The sequence below is a fragment of the Xyrauchen texanus genome, chromosome 24 (assembly GCF_025860055.1).
Source record: "Xyrauchen texanus isolate HMW12.3.18 chromosome 24, RBS_HiC_50CHRs, whole genome shotgun sequence".
NCBI classification, from domain to species: Eukaryota; Metazoa; Chordata; class Actinopteri; order Cypriniformes; family Catostomidae; genus Xyrauchen; species Xyrauchen texanus.
Genome location: NC_068299.1, coordinates 14,263,744 through 14,280,451, shown reverse-complemented (window position 1 = coordinate 14,280,451; position 16,708 = coordinate 14,263,744). Strand labels below are relative to the sequence as shown.

At 37.6% G+C, this 16,708-nt stretch overlaps 1 protein-coding gene across 1 annotated transcript in view; it reads right to left on the bottom strand.

The window, feature by feature from the left end:
• Positions 1 to 11,640, bottom strand: part of LOC127617465 (synaptotagmin-14-like) — a 50,373-nt gene extending 38,733 nt beyond the window's left edge. The window contains exon 1 of the mRNA XM_052089437.1: positions 11,603 to 11,640. The gene's annotated coding sequence lies outside the window, so the exon portion shown is untranslated. The remainder of the gene's footprint in view (positions 1 to 11,602) is intronic.
• Between the last annotated feature and the right edge of the window lie 5,068 nt (positions 11,641 to 16,708).

The window sequence follows — 16,708 nt, the reverse complement described above, 5'->3', positions numbered from 1 at the left end:
TCGACTGGCATGTGGTGAGCGAAGTGAAGCGAGCGTTTTTCCTGCACTAACTGGTAATTTATATAGATTCATATATAGTGAATTTATTAGACTTTATTTTTATTACAACTGTAAAAGTTGTAGTTAAAGATTTCTAAAAAAAATATAAAACAAATACTATAGTTTATAAAAAGACTATCTACATTAACCTATCCACAGTCCTTACCTGTGATAACGGCCTTATCATTAGGCCTGTGTCCTGGTCAACTAATATAATTATTGTTCAAATAATGTCCAAACAAATGCTTGCAGTAACAGTCTCCAGTTACATTTATCACTTTTTGCCGGCAGGGGATTTTGGCTAGTGAAAATGTTGAATGGCTAGTGACCTTTGAACATACTAGCCACAGTGGCTGGTGAGCCAAAACATTAATTTCAAACCCTGCATACAACCAATAATATGGCTATCCCTCAAAGCCAAATTTTTTAAAAAGGTAAAAGAAATATGGCATCTATCCTGACGGTCCATACGGGGCACCAGGACTTTTCCTGGTGTGCGGGCTGTCAAGTTGACAAATTGTACAAATTAAAGAAATAACAAAATAAATACACCCAACTGTGACATGAACAAATATCCTTATTGCAGCTTAATAAATCTATAAAAATATTCAGACAACAGTTACTTTCTGCAATAGTTATGTTTCAAAAAGTGTACAAAATGGGTTCCCTGAACTTCTCTCATGATATTTTCTCTATTCTGTGATTCTCACTCTGTCCAACTATCCTTCTTTTTTCTCTCTCTCTTTCAGTTTCAAGACATAGTGCAGCTGCCCCCTGTCAAAGATAACTGCCATTTGCTACAGCAAGAAATAGTCCTCTCAGCAAAAGCATTTAGAGTTTGACTGGCAATGGACAGACGCTGCTTGAGGCAACAAAATTGAAGTGAATAAACTAAAACACACACATATTCGCACACACGCCAATGGTGACTAGATCATCTTATGAACAGATTCTGTTCTTAGAAATATCAGTGATATTATGTGGAATCTTCATGGTCTCCTCACTTATTTATCTCTCAGAACATTAAAACTCAACAGAAGGATGACCTTGTGTTAGTTACTGTGGCGAGCAGGGCGGGGCCAAGCAGCATCTGGGCAGAAAGAGGCTGGGAAGATAAGTGGTGAATGAGGTCCACCTGTGTGCCAAACAGGTCTCACGTTCCAGTGAGGGGCGGTGGGAGAATTTGAAAAAGTATTACAGAAAAATCTTCACTTGTCCAAAAGACAGATGAGCTATATGTTTATTCAGTTTATTCAATGAAAGAACAAGATTAGTTTATACTCGTTAAAAGAGATAAGAGCATCTTCATTACCTCAGAGTGAAAGCTGCAATTAACAACCACACTAAATAAAACTAAACACATTATCCACTATAAACAAATCAAAAGAGCCAATCCACCCTAAATAAACAACCCTAAAACTTGTTCACCAACCATGTCTACTCTTAACAAACAACTTCAAACTAATCTGCATCAACCAAATCTACCCTAAACAAACAACCCCAAACTAATCTAAGCCAACCAAATCTACCCTAAACAAACAACCCCAAACTAATCTACACCAACCAAATCTACCCTTAACAAACAACCTCAAACTAATCTACACCAACCAAATCTACCCTAAACAAACAACCTCAAACTAATGTAAAGCAACCAAATCTACCCTTAACAAAAAACCTCAAACTAATGTAAAGCAACCAAATCGACCCTTAACAAACAATCCCAAACTAAATTACACCAACCAAATCTACCCTAAACAAACAACCCCAAACGAATCTAAACCAACCAAATCTACCCAAAACAAACAACCCCAAACTAATCTAAACCAACCAAATATATCCTAAACAAACAACCCCAAACTAAATTACACCAACCAAATTTACCCTAAACAAACAACTCCAAACTAATCTAAACCAACCAAATCTATCCTAAAAAAACAACCCCAAACAAATGTAAAGCAACCAAATCTACCATTAACAAACAACCTCAAACTAATGTAAAGCAACCAAATCTACCCTTAACAAACAACCTCAAACTAATGTAAAGCAACCAAATCTACCCTTAACAAACAACCTCAAACTAATCTACACCAACCAAATCTACCATTAACAAACAACCTCAAACTAATGTAAAGCAACCAAATCTACCCTTAACAAACAACCTCAAACTAATGTAAGCAACCAAATCTACCCTTAACAAACAACCTCAAACTAATGTAAAGCAACCAAATCTACCCTTAACCAACAACCTCAAACTAATGTACAGCAACCAAATCTACCCTTAACAAACAACCTCAAACTAATATAAGGCAACCAAATCTACCCCTAACAAACAACCTCAAACTAATCTACACCAATCAAATCTACCCTTAACAACAACCTCAAACTAATGTAAAGCAACCAAATCTACCCTTAACAAACAACCTCAAACTAATGTAAAGCAACCAAATCTACCCTTAACAAACAACCTCAAACTAATCTAAACCAACCAAATCTATCCTAAACAAACAACCCCAAACTAATCTAAACCAACTAAATCTACCCTTAACAAACAACCTCAAACTAATCTACACCAACCAAATCTACCCTTAACAAACAACCCCAAACTAATCTAAACCAACTAAATCTACCCTTAACAAACAACCTCAAACTAATCTACACCAATCAAATCTACCCTTAACAACAACCTCAAATTAATGTAAAGCAACCAAATCTACCCTTAACAAACAACCTCAAACTAATGTAAAGCAACCAAATCTACCCTTAACAAACAACCTCAAACTAATCTAAACCAACCAAATCTATCCTAAACAAACAACCCCAAACTAATCTAAACCAACTAAATCTACCCTTAACAAACAACCTCAAACTAATCTACACCAACCAAATCTACCATTAACAAACAACCTCAAACTAATTTATACCAACCAAATCTACCCTAAACAAACAACCTCAAACTAATGTACAGCAACCAAATCTACCCTTAACAAACAACCTCAAACTAAATTACACCAACCAAATCAACCCATAACAAACAACCCCAAACGAATCTAAACCAACCAAATCTACCCTTAACAAACAATCCCAAACTAAATTACACCAACCAAATCTACCCTAAACAAACAACCCCAAACGAATCTAAACCAACCAAATCTACCCAAAACAAACAACCCCAAACTAATCTAAACCAACCAAATCTATCCTAAACAAACAATCCCAAACTAAATTACACCAACCAAATCTACCCTAAACAAACAACCCCAAACGAATCTAAACCAACCAAATCTACCCAAAACAAACAACCCCAAACTAATCTAAACCAACCAAATCTATCCTAAACAAACAATCCCAAACTAAATTAAACCAACCAAATCTACCCTAAACAAACAACCCCAAACAAATCTAAACCAACCAAATCTACCCAAAACAAACAACCCCAAACTAATCTAAACCAACCAAATCTATCCTAAACAAACAACCCAAACTAAATTACACCAACCAAATTTACCCTAAACAAACAACTCCAAACTAACCTCTTAACCAGCACCCCTATTTTTGAGAATTTTCTGAAAATGACATACCCAAATACAAATGATCTGTAGCTCCTAAACCATATGGTCCACATTCATAACTCTGATATTTTTTTAAACTAGACACTTGAAACTTTGTTACCCAAGAGTCATATTAATTCAAAAGTAGCATAGGAACAGAGTAAAACAAGGTCAAATTTACATGAAAGTGACTCACGATTTCTATGAATGAACTTCATTTAGGGAAAAATGTATCAGACTTTTATGTTAAAGGCCTGAAAACACCATAAAGATAAAACTGAATGTCTGACCATGTTCTGATTCAAATTTGAAGATGATACTCCCACAAATGTAGTTTCTGTAAGCTTTTATTCAGGGAAAGTCTAGGCGTCCTTTCCAAAAGGCCATTTGGAGACTGCAAATGGACATCTGGTAACCAAATGACATAAGGAGTAAACACTACATACTACATACTTGTATATCAATTCAGAACTGTTCTGCTCATCAAACCACACAAGAAAAAATGATTTCAGCACAACATTTTAACATTTTAACAAAATACTCTTTATTTTGAACAATTCTGATAGCAAAAACAGTGAAACAAAAAAACTCACTTCATGTATGCATTTCAAAAGTGATCGTTTTACAACTAATTAATAAATTATATAAAAAGAAAACAACATTTGTAATTGCAACAGTGTTTTTTACTCAAATAAATTACAATAAACTGATAATTATAATAAATATCCAATTACTAAAGAAAAAAAAAAGCAGTTACAGTATTTACAGTATTTATGTTGATCCAAGGCAGTCACTAACAAGGTTTGTTACCAACTGGAAACCAAAGCCACTGAAAGACAGGAAAGATAAAGATATTTTTGTTATATTATATGCATCATAAATATAATGTGTGTGTGTGTGTGATATAAATATTATGTCTTTATGTATAATATACAGCTATCACCTAGCTACTCGTGTAGCCTCGTGTCTTTGCTAGTCATTTTATAATCAAAAACATGATATGAACAGAAAAACTGCCAATACTTCATAAACATAAAAACTCAAGGCGATGTGTTTCAACTTACCGATCTAATCACGGGATCGAGTCCATGGAGAAACATCTCCTCTTCAGCCGAATCGACACTCGACACCGTGCTCTCTCTGTCTAAGATGTCTGTTTCTGCGTCTTTCTGCTGTTCTTCGTCGCTATTCCTCATTACCTCCTCCAAAACACTCTCAACACCACAAAAACTCCTCTTCAGTCGATGATCCATGATGTAGATTGTTAGATATAATGTTAGAATAAATCCAGCGTTGAAACGAGCTCCGTGTAGCAAAACAATGGTAAAAACTGTGCGCGCTGTGCGTAAAATGACGAAGAGCGCACGTGGACGCACTTGTATTAGACCTATGTATTAGACAGATCTTCTGAGGTAAACTAAGCAAACTGTCAATCACTGCAATTGTGTTTTAGTTGGTTAATACTCCCATCCATCACAATTTTGCTGACCAGACATTGGGTGGCTTTTATCCAATCAAAAACCGAGGTGCGAGAGTGACAGGTCCCGCAGCCTGTTGGTGCGCTCCCTTCATATTTTGGTCATTACAGAGCCTGTGATTGAAGGAGAGAAACAAGGAATCGCTCATTTTATCGGAAACAGTCCAAACTACGGGGGAGAGATGGTTTTTGAACATTGGAATACAAATTAGAATCGATATTTCATTGAAAGTGAACATGATGGATTACTCTAACTGGAAGCGCTCATGTAAACTGAGGAGGATATTTCGTTTTTTCCCTATTTTTTGTTGTTTTGGATTAAAAAGTGGGATGCATTTTGAAGAGTAGACCCTTACATTGAAATGTATGCTGGTGTTTCTTGGATTCGATCCGAACTGATCTGAACCATAGGAGATGAAAGATGAGTATTGCCGTTCATTTTGTTCATATTTACAGGGTCGGTCTGTCAGCATTTAATTTAACCCTTTCCTCTCTGGTGTATTGATTGCAAAAACAAGTTCAGAACGTGATTTTTGAGTGTTTTAGCTATCAAATGATGCATAGTTTATGATAGTTGATTGAATATTTGTTATAAAACAAAGGTAATAAAATTATAAACACGCCCCCACGGCCCGCCCACGCCCCCCTGCGGGTATAAGGCGCTAATCTAAACCAACCAAATCTACCCTTAACCAACAACCCCAAACTAATGTACAGCAACCAAATCTACCCTTAACAAAAAAAACTAATCTAAACCAACCAAATCTACCCTTAACAAACAACCTCAAACTAATCTACACCAATCAAATCTACCCTTAACAACAACCTCAAACTAATGTAAAGCAACCAAATCTACCCTTAACAAACAACCTCAAACTAATCTACACCAATCAAATCTACCCTTAACAACAACCTCAAACTAATGTAAAGCAACCAAATCTACCCTTAACAAACAACCTCAAACTAATCTACACCAATCAAATCTACCCTTAACAACAACCTCAAACTAATGTAAAGCAACCAAATCTACCCTTAACAAACAACCTCAAACTAATCTACATCAATCAAATCTACCCTTAACAACAACCTCAAACTAATGTAAAGCAACCAAATCTACCCTTAACAAACAACCTCAAACTAATGTAAAGCAACCAAATCTACCCTTAACAAACAACCTCAAACTAATCTACTCCAACCATATCTACCATTAACAAACAACCTCAAACTAATCTACACCAACCAAATCTACCCTTAACAAACAACCTCAATCTAATGTACAGCAACCAAATCTACCTTTAAAAAACAATCCCAAACTAAATTACACCAACCAAATCTACCCTAAACAAACAACCCCAAACTAATCTAAACCAACCAAATCTATCCTAAACAAACAACCTCAAACTAATCTACACCAATCAAATCTACCCTTAACAACAACCTCAAACTAATGTAAAGCAACCAAATCTACCCTTAACAAACAACCTCAAACTAATCTACACCAATCAAATCTACCCTTAACAACAACCTCAAACTAATGTAAAGCAACCAAATCTACCCTTAACAAACAACCTCAAACTAATCTACATCAATCAAATCTACCCTTAACAACAACCTCAAACTAATGTAAAGCAACCAAATCTACCCTTAACAAACAACCTCAAACTAATGTAAAGCAACCAAATCTACCCTTAACAAACAACCCCAAACTAATCTACTCCAACCATATCTACCATTAACAAACAACCTCAAACTAATCTACACCAACCAAATCTACCCTTAACAAACAACCTCAAACTAATGTACAGCAACCAAATCTACCTTTAAAAAACAATCCCAAACTAAATTACACCAACCAAATCTACCCTAAACAAACAACCCCAAACGAATCTAAACCAACCAAATCTACCCAAAACAAACAACCCCAAACTAATCTAAACCAACCAAATATATCCTAAACAAACAACCCCAAACTAAATTACACCAACCAAATTTACCCTAAACAAACAACTCCAAACTAATCTAAACCAACCAAATCTATCCTAAAAAAACAACCCCAAACAAATGTACAGCAACCAAATCTACCCTTAACAAACAACCTCAAACTAATCTACACCAACCAAATCTACCATTAACAAACAACCTCAAACTAATCTACACCAACCAAATCTACCATTAACAAACAACCTCAAACTAATCTACACCAACTAAATCTACCCTTAACAAACAACCTCAAACTAATCTACTCCAACCATATCTACCATTAACAAACAACCTCAAACTAATCTACACCAACCAAATCTACCCTTAACAAACAACCTCAAACTAATGTACAGCAACCAAATCTACCCTTAACAAACAATCCCAAACTAAATTACACCAACCAAATCTACCCTAAACAAACAACCCCAAACAAATCTAAACCAACCAAATCTACCCAAAACAAACAACCCCAAACTAATCTAAACCAACCAAATCTATCCTAAACAAACAACCCCAAACTAAATTACACCAACCAAATTTACCCTAAACAAACAACTCCAAACTAATCTAAACCAACCAAATCTATCCTAAACAAACAACCCCAAACAAATGTACAGCAACCAAATCTACCCTTAACAAATAACCCCAAACTAATGTACAGCAACCAAATCTACCCTTAACAAAAAAACAACTAATCTAAACCAACCAAATCTACCCTTCACAAACAACCTCAAACTAATGTAAAGCAACCAAATCTACCATTAACAAACAACCTCAAACTAATCTAAAGCAACCAAATCTACCATTAACAAACAACCTCAAACTAATGTAAAGCAACCAAATCTACCCAAAACAAAAAACCCCAAACTAACCTAAACCAACCAAATCTATCCTAAACAAACGACCTAAACTAATCTACACCAACCAAATTTACCCTAAACAACCCCAAACTAATCTAAACCAACCAAATATATCCTAAACAAACAACCCCAAACTAAATTACACCAACCAAATTTACCCTAAACAAACAACTCCAAACTAATCTACAGCAACCAAATCTATGCTTAACAAACAACCACAAATGAATCTAAGCCATCCAAATTTACCCTGATAAAACAACTCCACACTAATGTACAGCAACCAAATCTACCCTTAACAAACAACCTCAAACTAATCTACACCAACCAAATCTACCCTAAACAAACAACCCCAAACTAATCTAAACCAACCAAATATATCCTAAACAAACAACCCCAAACTAAATTACACCAACCAAATTTACCCTATACAAACAACTCTGAACTAATCTACAGCAACCAAATTTAACCTTAAACAAACAACCCCAAACTAATCTACATCAACCAAATCTACCTTGCAAACAACCTCAAACTAATCTACACCAACCAAATCTACCCTAAACAGGGCAATATCTAAATAGGTTTATCAGTACAACCATGGGAAGAGCTTTGCAGGGATCCAACACTGATATGGCCCACCAGATTCATAAGATTTTATTACACTGGGACCATAGATCTCCACTACTGATGTTAAATCTGCAGAGACGGAGCTCTTTCTAAATAAGCCAGTCAGCCAATAACAAACAAGACAGCTGGACAAACTCCAGAGGAACTCAGGAACCGCAGCACCTTCAGAATAACTTTCAAAAAAGTAATTTGAGGTCTTATCAACTGAAAGCTTTTATTAAAACTTGTTTCTCTGAAGTGCACAATAAAATTTAAACATATTGTCTTTTCTACCTTTTATGTGAAAAATAGAAGACAAAATAAGAGAAAGACATCAATCAGACAAATGTGTTTGGGAACAATACATAGAATCAACACAATCTTTCTGAGCTCAGCAATTGAGAGTACTGTATGTTGGATAATCTGTTAGCATTAACAATCATCTCAAAGTCAGTTGCTTGGCAGCCAATCATTTAAGCCACAAATGCCATGTTACTAATTACTCTGGAGCCACAGGAAAATGACATCATGGCAGTGCAGACTGATTGATGGCACAACCAAATAGCAGTTTACAAGCTCTTCTCTATGGACTATCCTATGCTTTGATGTCAAAGGCAGCAAACAGGAACAAATGAAAGTCCATTTTAAGGCAGTGTCTCACTAGCCAATTTTTCCTATGATTTTCAGGTGTCAGCTTCATTAACATAACCACCAGCCAGGCAGAGGGAGACAGAGTGCACATTAGAATCTCTCAGTGTTAATTACTTGAATGTCGGGACTCCCTGCAACTTCAAAGACTGAAAAATCATCATCTGTTTTGTTTGAAAAAATTATTCTGTCACTGAGGCAGTTTCTTTCTCATCAAGTGACCAATGAGCTTCTTCTTTTACTGAAGAACAGACAAGGCGTCAAGCTGATGTGCATATTTTCATCACACTCAGATTCTGTCACCAAGCTTTTTTCTTGATCTGAAATGAGCCACAACCGTCTGTTTTTATTGGATACATTTCTTTACTCACCAAAACCAGAAATAAGCAAATAATGCCGGAAAACATTACCACAACATAAATTATTGTCTGTTTTAAAATATATCCTTGCAAAAGCCGACTGAACATGCATTTGGATGAGAAGCATATTGCTCTTTGTCATCAATAAGGATGTTTTTTTTTACATATCTATTATGTCATATCTAATATTTCTGCTGCCCAGATCTTTGCACAACGTGAATGTAAATGTGTAGAAACTTTTACATTTAATATTTGGGTCTTATATTATTTTATATAACATAAAAATAAGCTTTATATTTGTATACACCTTTTGATTATATTAAGATATTGTAGTCTACATTTATATAACATTATGTATAAATATGCATACCTTACGAGTTTGTAGTTTTTAATTTTAGTTCATGGTTCTTTAATATACTTTTGAATTGTTCACTTTCTACCAAATAACACACATTTGTTGCCCAGCTCTTTGCACAATGTTACAATAAATGTGTGAAAGAAAAGGATGCAATTTGTTTTTGTCATGCATTCTCATTAGGACATGTCTAAACATAGCAGATGCTGCAGACTCTTGGGAGTAATACTGAAAAATACATTTGTTTTCAAAAGCTTCAGGTTGATTGGTTGTGAAAATGGGGCATGACAGTGAAGCGTTGAGAAAAGTCAAAGGAAGTTTTTAAATGTGACACCTTCCCTCTGTTTTTAATCAGTAAAAGTGACAGGCTCACTGACTAGGAGGGCAAGATCAGCGAAAACCGTCACTAAGTGTGACACCCCCCATCAAATCAAGCCTGCTAGTGTGGAGCCAGCTTTGTGCTTTTAATAATCCTCAAAAAGCACTGGGAAAACATCCACAAATATTGTCCAATATATGTTGCTTTTACAAAAATACAAATAATTGCTGTCCGAATACACTACTACTTTTGAATGGCATCAAAGGAGAAGGATGCTTTTTACAACCAGATTGTGGAGTTACAGATTATACCAGCAGAAGCTAACTGGGCCACTCTAACCAGCCAAATTGTAACCCTTTGCTCTGTGATACACATGACAACATAAAGACAACAAAAAACAGAAAGAACACATGTAAAACCCATGAGCACAGAACTTTATGGCAAACACTGAAGTCTGAAAGCCCGAAAAAAACAGACACAACAATAAGGACATTGACCTGAAGATCAAACAAAGGCGGGTCAGAAACGTCTCGGTTACTTACGTAACCTCCGTTCCCTGATGGAGGGAACGAGACGTTGTGTCGATGAGTTGACACTAGGGGTCGCTCCTGCGGAGCCCAGACATCTCTGATTTTGAGAATTTGCATGCCACTCCCCCGGACATACGGGTATAAAAGGTGTGATGCTGCAAATACACATCAGGTATCGCACTGAGGAGCCGAGCCAAAGACCCGGCGCTTTCAGCGGATGGTTCAGTATTGTGGCTGGCGGGACACAACGTCTCGTTCCCTCCATGAGGGAACGGAGATTACGTCAGTAACCGAGACGTTCCCCGTCTGTCACTCACTCGACGTTGTGTCAATGAGTTGACACTAGGGGTCCCCATGGAAAATGCCACAGAGCTGAACCGAGTTACGCAGACTGGCTGTGCGAGACGGGCAAACCTCTATGTGCTCAGCACAACGTAGTATGCGAGGGGGAGGGCCGCTGGAAAGCGCCATAAAACCAACAGCTTGTAGAGATGAATGAACAGCAGAGGAATTCAGCTCTGTGACTGCTCTCTAGGCTCTGAAGAAGATATCTGATGTGTATTTGCAGTGTCATTCCTTTTATACCCGTATGTCCGGGGGAGTGGCATGCAAATTCCACACGCCAATTCTCATTGGCCTTTTCTCAAAATTAGAGATGTCTGGGCTCCGCAGGAGCGACCCCTAGTGTCAACTCATCGACACAACGTTGAGTGAGTGACAGACGGGGAACAACTTCACAAATACATTAAGGTAAGACAGGTAGGCCTGCACAGGCATGAACAAGTGAACACTGATAAAAACTGTTTATGTGAGAATGAGATGTATGGGTTCAAAGCAGCAGAACAGGACAAGTTGCAGCCATATTACGTTAACTGGCCGCTTACCTTTTCTGATGCAGATTAGCTCATGTACTCCACAATTCCGCTCTCCACCTGTAGAAACAAATACACACACAAAATAAGACATTAAGCACAGACACACAAAAACAGAGAAACAGACACTCTTAACTGATGCACAGAATACAAAAAATAATTTGAAGTCACAATGACAACAAACAGGACACTATGAATACAGGAAATGATTCCAAAGTGACAAAGTGAGATTTGATCCAAGAGAATAATTTTGTCTCATTGTTCAATAAGACCCTCAACATTTTTATCACTTCGTCTGTAAATTAATTATAATTTGAAATGTTTTCAGGGGTCTGTGTCAAGTTAAACAAAGTCTGAGACTTAGAAACACAAGCCTTGGAACCCCCTGCATTCGGAGTTGTGCTCTGTCCAACAGTGTTTGAACACAAGAATGCACCCTCATTGCTAATGACTTAACCAATAGTGTTTTTGTATGAAAGTACTTCTCAAGGAAATTGTTCTCATTCATACTACTTCCATATACATCCTCTGAAGGCAGCATTTTCCAGCTTAAGGATGTAGCCAGTATGGTTTCTTGCCTGTACCAAGTAGGCATAGCTACAGGCGGGAGACCTCCAAATGGGGGCGGGATCTCCAAAAGAGGGCAGGGTTACGCCAAAAGGGGGCTGCACCAACTCCAAAAGGGGGCATCACTTCCACTTACGATTAAGGTAAGGGAAAGGGCTCCCTTTGATTTTAATGGCAGTTTGGAGCTCCCACCCCTTTTTGGAGCAATGCCTGCAACTATATCCTACTCTCCTGTACAGCTGATGTAGTGCTTACTGCCCCCTGCTAACTTGGACTTGTGAAAATATGAAGGTGGGACAGTACTGCAAGCTTGCATTGTGCCAACGGTAGGAAAACTTCTTATTACAGTCTGGGGATATGATACACATTTTTTGTCTTTTTTTATATATAAGCTATAATTAATAGCACTGAATTAAGTCGACAGCCCTAGTATCACTACGTGTGTGGTATATTTCTGATTTGAAAAGTTCTGAAAATATGATAACCATGGCAATGATCCCAGATGATCATGGAAATTGCTAAAAACAAAACTTCAGTAACTAACTTTCTAAAGGAAATGCAGAGCTGTTGGTGCTACTCACAGAAAAGAACAGCAAAATATTTGACAGATTTTCCCACATTTTACTCTTGCAGTCTATTATTTATATTTATAGGCTATATAATCTTTATAACTTTACTATGACTGAGTGGGGTAAGTTCCTAATTACCAAACAGATTTTGTGTAAATGTGGACAGGCATCTGATAATATTTTGAGTTTCTGATGTCAGAAATACAGAAATTCAGAACGAGCCATTTTAAAGATTAATTTAAGATAAAGCTTTAAGTTCTAAATTAGAGTTTACAGATTAATATTACAGAATAGTGCCCGACCGAAATATCAGTTGATAGTAGCCTTTCACCCATATATTGGTATCAGCGTATATGTTTCCGATATGCGCAGATATGAAAACTTTTTTTCAGAACATATAATGCAGAAAACAGTTCTTTAGAATTGGTGTCATAACATAGTTTGTCTCTGAATCCATTGTTTACAAAGCTGACTCTGAACTGATGGTGGCTTTGCAGACAGGGCAGAGTTAAGTGGTGTCTTCTCGGTAAGTTTCTAACTAGTTTGTGAAATACATGCTGGATAGTTAATAAAAAATGACCCCATAATTTTCCCTTTTCAATAAAACGAATATAATGTTAACCCTGTCCCTGACAACCATGTCACTCATGTTTATCACATGTTTGCCATGTTAGCCAGCTATAGTTTGTCAGTGCAGTAAGTAATGTAGCAGATTAAAAGGTAAACATCAGAGCATCTTTTTGCATCTTAGCAGACAATGGTGCGTGGTGGATTGTGTCTGTTGAGTGTTGATTTCCTGCTACATTGTTACCTAGTTGGTGAGACACAATGCTGTTCCATCTTTTACTCTCTGTGACAATGGGCTTATAGCTAACTAGCTAACCACATAGCTACTTTCATTGCTTGTCAGCTGAGTGGAAGCTAATGTGCAAACATGTATTCACCAAACTGTTCTGTTCAGGATTAACAGTTTGGTACCCCCTTCATATGAACAATTCCAGTCATTGCATTTACAAAATGTAATATTTAAAAGTCTAGTTTCATCTGGTGAATTTTCCCCCTATAAAATCGGTACCGGCCTCAAAAATCCCATATTGTTTGGGATCTATTACAGAATATTTATGACAAAGAGACAGACACAGTGGGTTATTTTAAAAAATAATAATAAACATAAAATGTTCATAAAGAGAAAATAACATGTCCATGGGGAAAGATGTCCAAATGAAAGGCAAATCTGACATCTGCAGTAAAACAGGGCTCCATGCAGGAAGTTGGAGTGTTCATGGAATGGCCCAGGTGTGAGCGGGGTCCAACAGCCACACATGCTCCACTCCTGGGTCCGTGGGGCAGTGGCGTCCTTGGCGGCCTGTCTTCCCAGTCCCATGGCAGATAAGAGGGGAAAGCGGCCCGGCCTTTAGCCCAGAGCCACATCTAACTCGCATCGGGGGTCCAAGGAACAGGTCTGGCAATGCATGTAATTTGTGCCAGGCCTTCCCTGCTCTAAACCTATGCCTGCGAAGATGCCAGTGTGTGCACATATGGAGAATAGAAGCCAGCTCCCTGAGAAGAGGCGTGCTCTACGTTTATTTGGCAGCGGTGACAAGGCCAAACACACATCAGATGTGCCTCATTCCCCCATTGCCCAAACAAGGCTTATTAACTATGCGCCTCCTCTCTCTCGTGCCCACTGAAAGACGGCCCTCAGAGGCAAGGTGACGATGATGAAAGGGAGAGGTGGGTTGCTCCACCTCATTTGTGATATTACCCCATTTAATGGCTTTTGTGGGGGGGTTGAAAAATTCCTGTTGCCCTCCAGCAGCTATCTGTGAGAACAAACCTCAGTTTAACCAGGGAAAATTTTCTGTCCCTCTTAAAGGTCTTAGGAACTTCAATTAAATTTTATTTGCTTGAAATATTACTTAATCATGTGCCTGGATATCTGAATTATTCTGCATGCAGCCTTACACACACACACACACACACACACACACACACACACACACACACACACACACACACACACACACACACAAATACACTTTTAGTCACAGTTGACTGGACTGCATTAACAGCCAACACTTGAATGTCCTCGTCCAAGCTTTGCTAGAGCAGAAAAATAGCCTGTTACACTTGGAGCAGAATATATTCTTACTGAGGCAGAAAAAAAAGATACTAATATTTAACTATATGCCTATTGCCAATATCTCCCACAGAGCTGTGCCCCCATCTGATACTGTTTAAATAAACATTATAAAACATTACATCAGAATCACACCTGTTTAAGGCATGTGCCCTGCAGTTAAGGTTTTAATATCTAACATGTTATATGAAATTCTTTGACAATACTATAATAAAAACATAGCAGCACATATAGCGGTGTTATATTAAGAAATCTGGCATTATCCTCTTTTATACAATATTTCAATGTTCTCTCCACTATCTGACTTGAAATACCAGCTTTTTTCCTCTGTGCCCTGCTAAATCACCCTTTAAAGGTAATGAATTCAATCAGGATTCACAGCAGTCTTAATCTGAACTCAGCACAGTTAAACCTCAGACATCACTTCAGCCAAACAGCTCACTTTACACTTTACAGCAGTGCACAGGTGTTTGCTAAAACTGTTTAGGTCAGAGGTATCTTCAAACCTGAAACCCACACTCATGCATTAGAAAGCAGCAAAAAGCAATTTCCATTATGTACAGCGTAAGACTAACCCATGATCGTCTGTAGAAGATTTCAGTTGGCAGGGGACAGTGGTTAGATTTAAAACTTGGACTGACTTAAGTGATACTCAACACCAGTGCTAAGCATTAAGTTTAAACAGAAAGCCGTGTTTAAGGGTTCAACTTTCTGGATTCTGTCTGTGTGGTTGTACAAAAACAAACATTTAATAATGTCCACCACAAATAATGATGCAACCAGTATGGTACAGTAGCATGCTAAGATAAACTAATTGTAGCCAATAGTCTTTTAAAGCACATTTAGTAAAAGTATTAACTAACCTTTGAAGAAATAATTAATGTAACTATCCTTTGATTCTTTTAAGGTTACATAAAGAAAGGTCTATTTTCCCCATTCAACAATTAAAGGACAGTATTTAAAGGACACTGGTCATTTGTTTTCCACTTGTCATTTGATTTTGTTTCTAAGCACTAATAAATTTGTTTGTCCAAAAATACATTCTTGCAGCCAATGGAAGCACAGCGTAGTTCTAGCGGGAACACTAGCAGCTGTACATCATCACATCATTAGCTGGGTAACTCCTAGCCAATCACATGTAATCCATTGCTTTATAAGTCTACTCACAATCTATTACATTGCTGTTTCAGTGTGTTAACACGACAACCACTACCACCAGTTGAGCCCCGTCCCGCACGGGGGTAGGCTCCTCGCCCCTGCCTCCTATTTCCGGCAGGATATGATGGTTCCGAGTACAACTCCCTCGGACCGCCAGACGGGGCCTCCAAAGAGAGACATTACTTTTCTGTTTTATATTCATCAAATAAATGGCATCTTAAACCTCACTCAAGCCTGCGTGTCTTTCCGATATAACTTCTGTATATCTGATTACAGTGGACAAATGTGAGGCTTTTATTCAGGTTAAGCTTTGGATTGCGTCAACTACCTTTGACCTTTAGCCAGTGAGGGGGGGCTTAAATGTCTTGATCTGCAGAAGTTGTTTGGGGAGAAGGTGAGTAAAGGTCATTCTGCTATAGAGTGATGGTAGCAGCCAAGGTTGTCAGTTGATGCATTCTTAATGTGTGCTGTCAACCTATAACCCCAAGGGAAACCCTAGACATCTGTGATGAGGAGTCTAATCATGGTGGAATTACATCTAAGACCACATTTCAGAATCTGTCTCTTTCCATGGTAACGAACTCTGAAAAAGATTGTTCACTGTCATTCATTAAAATATTCTGGTCTTTTCAACCAGTGGATGGTCAGTGTTACATTTGCAAAACCACAGTCTATAAAACAGAT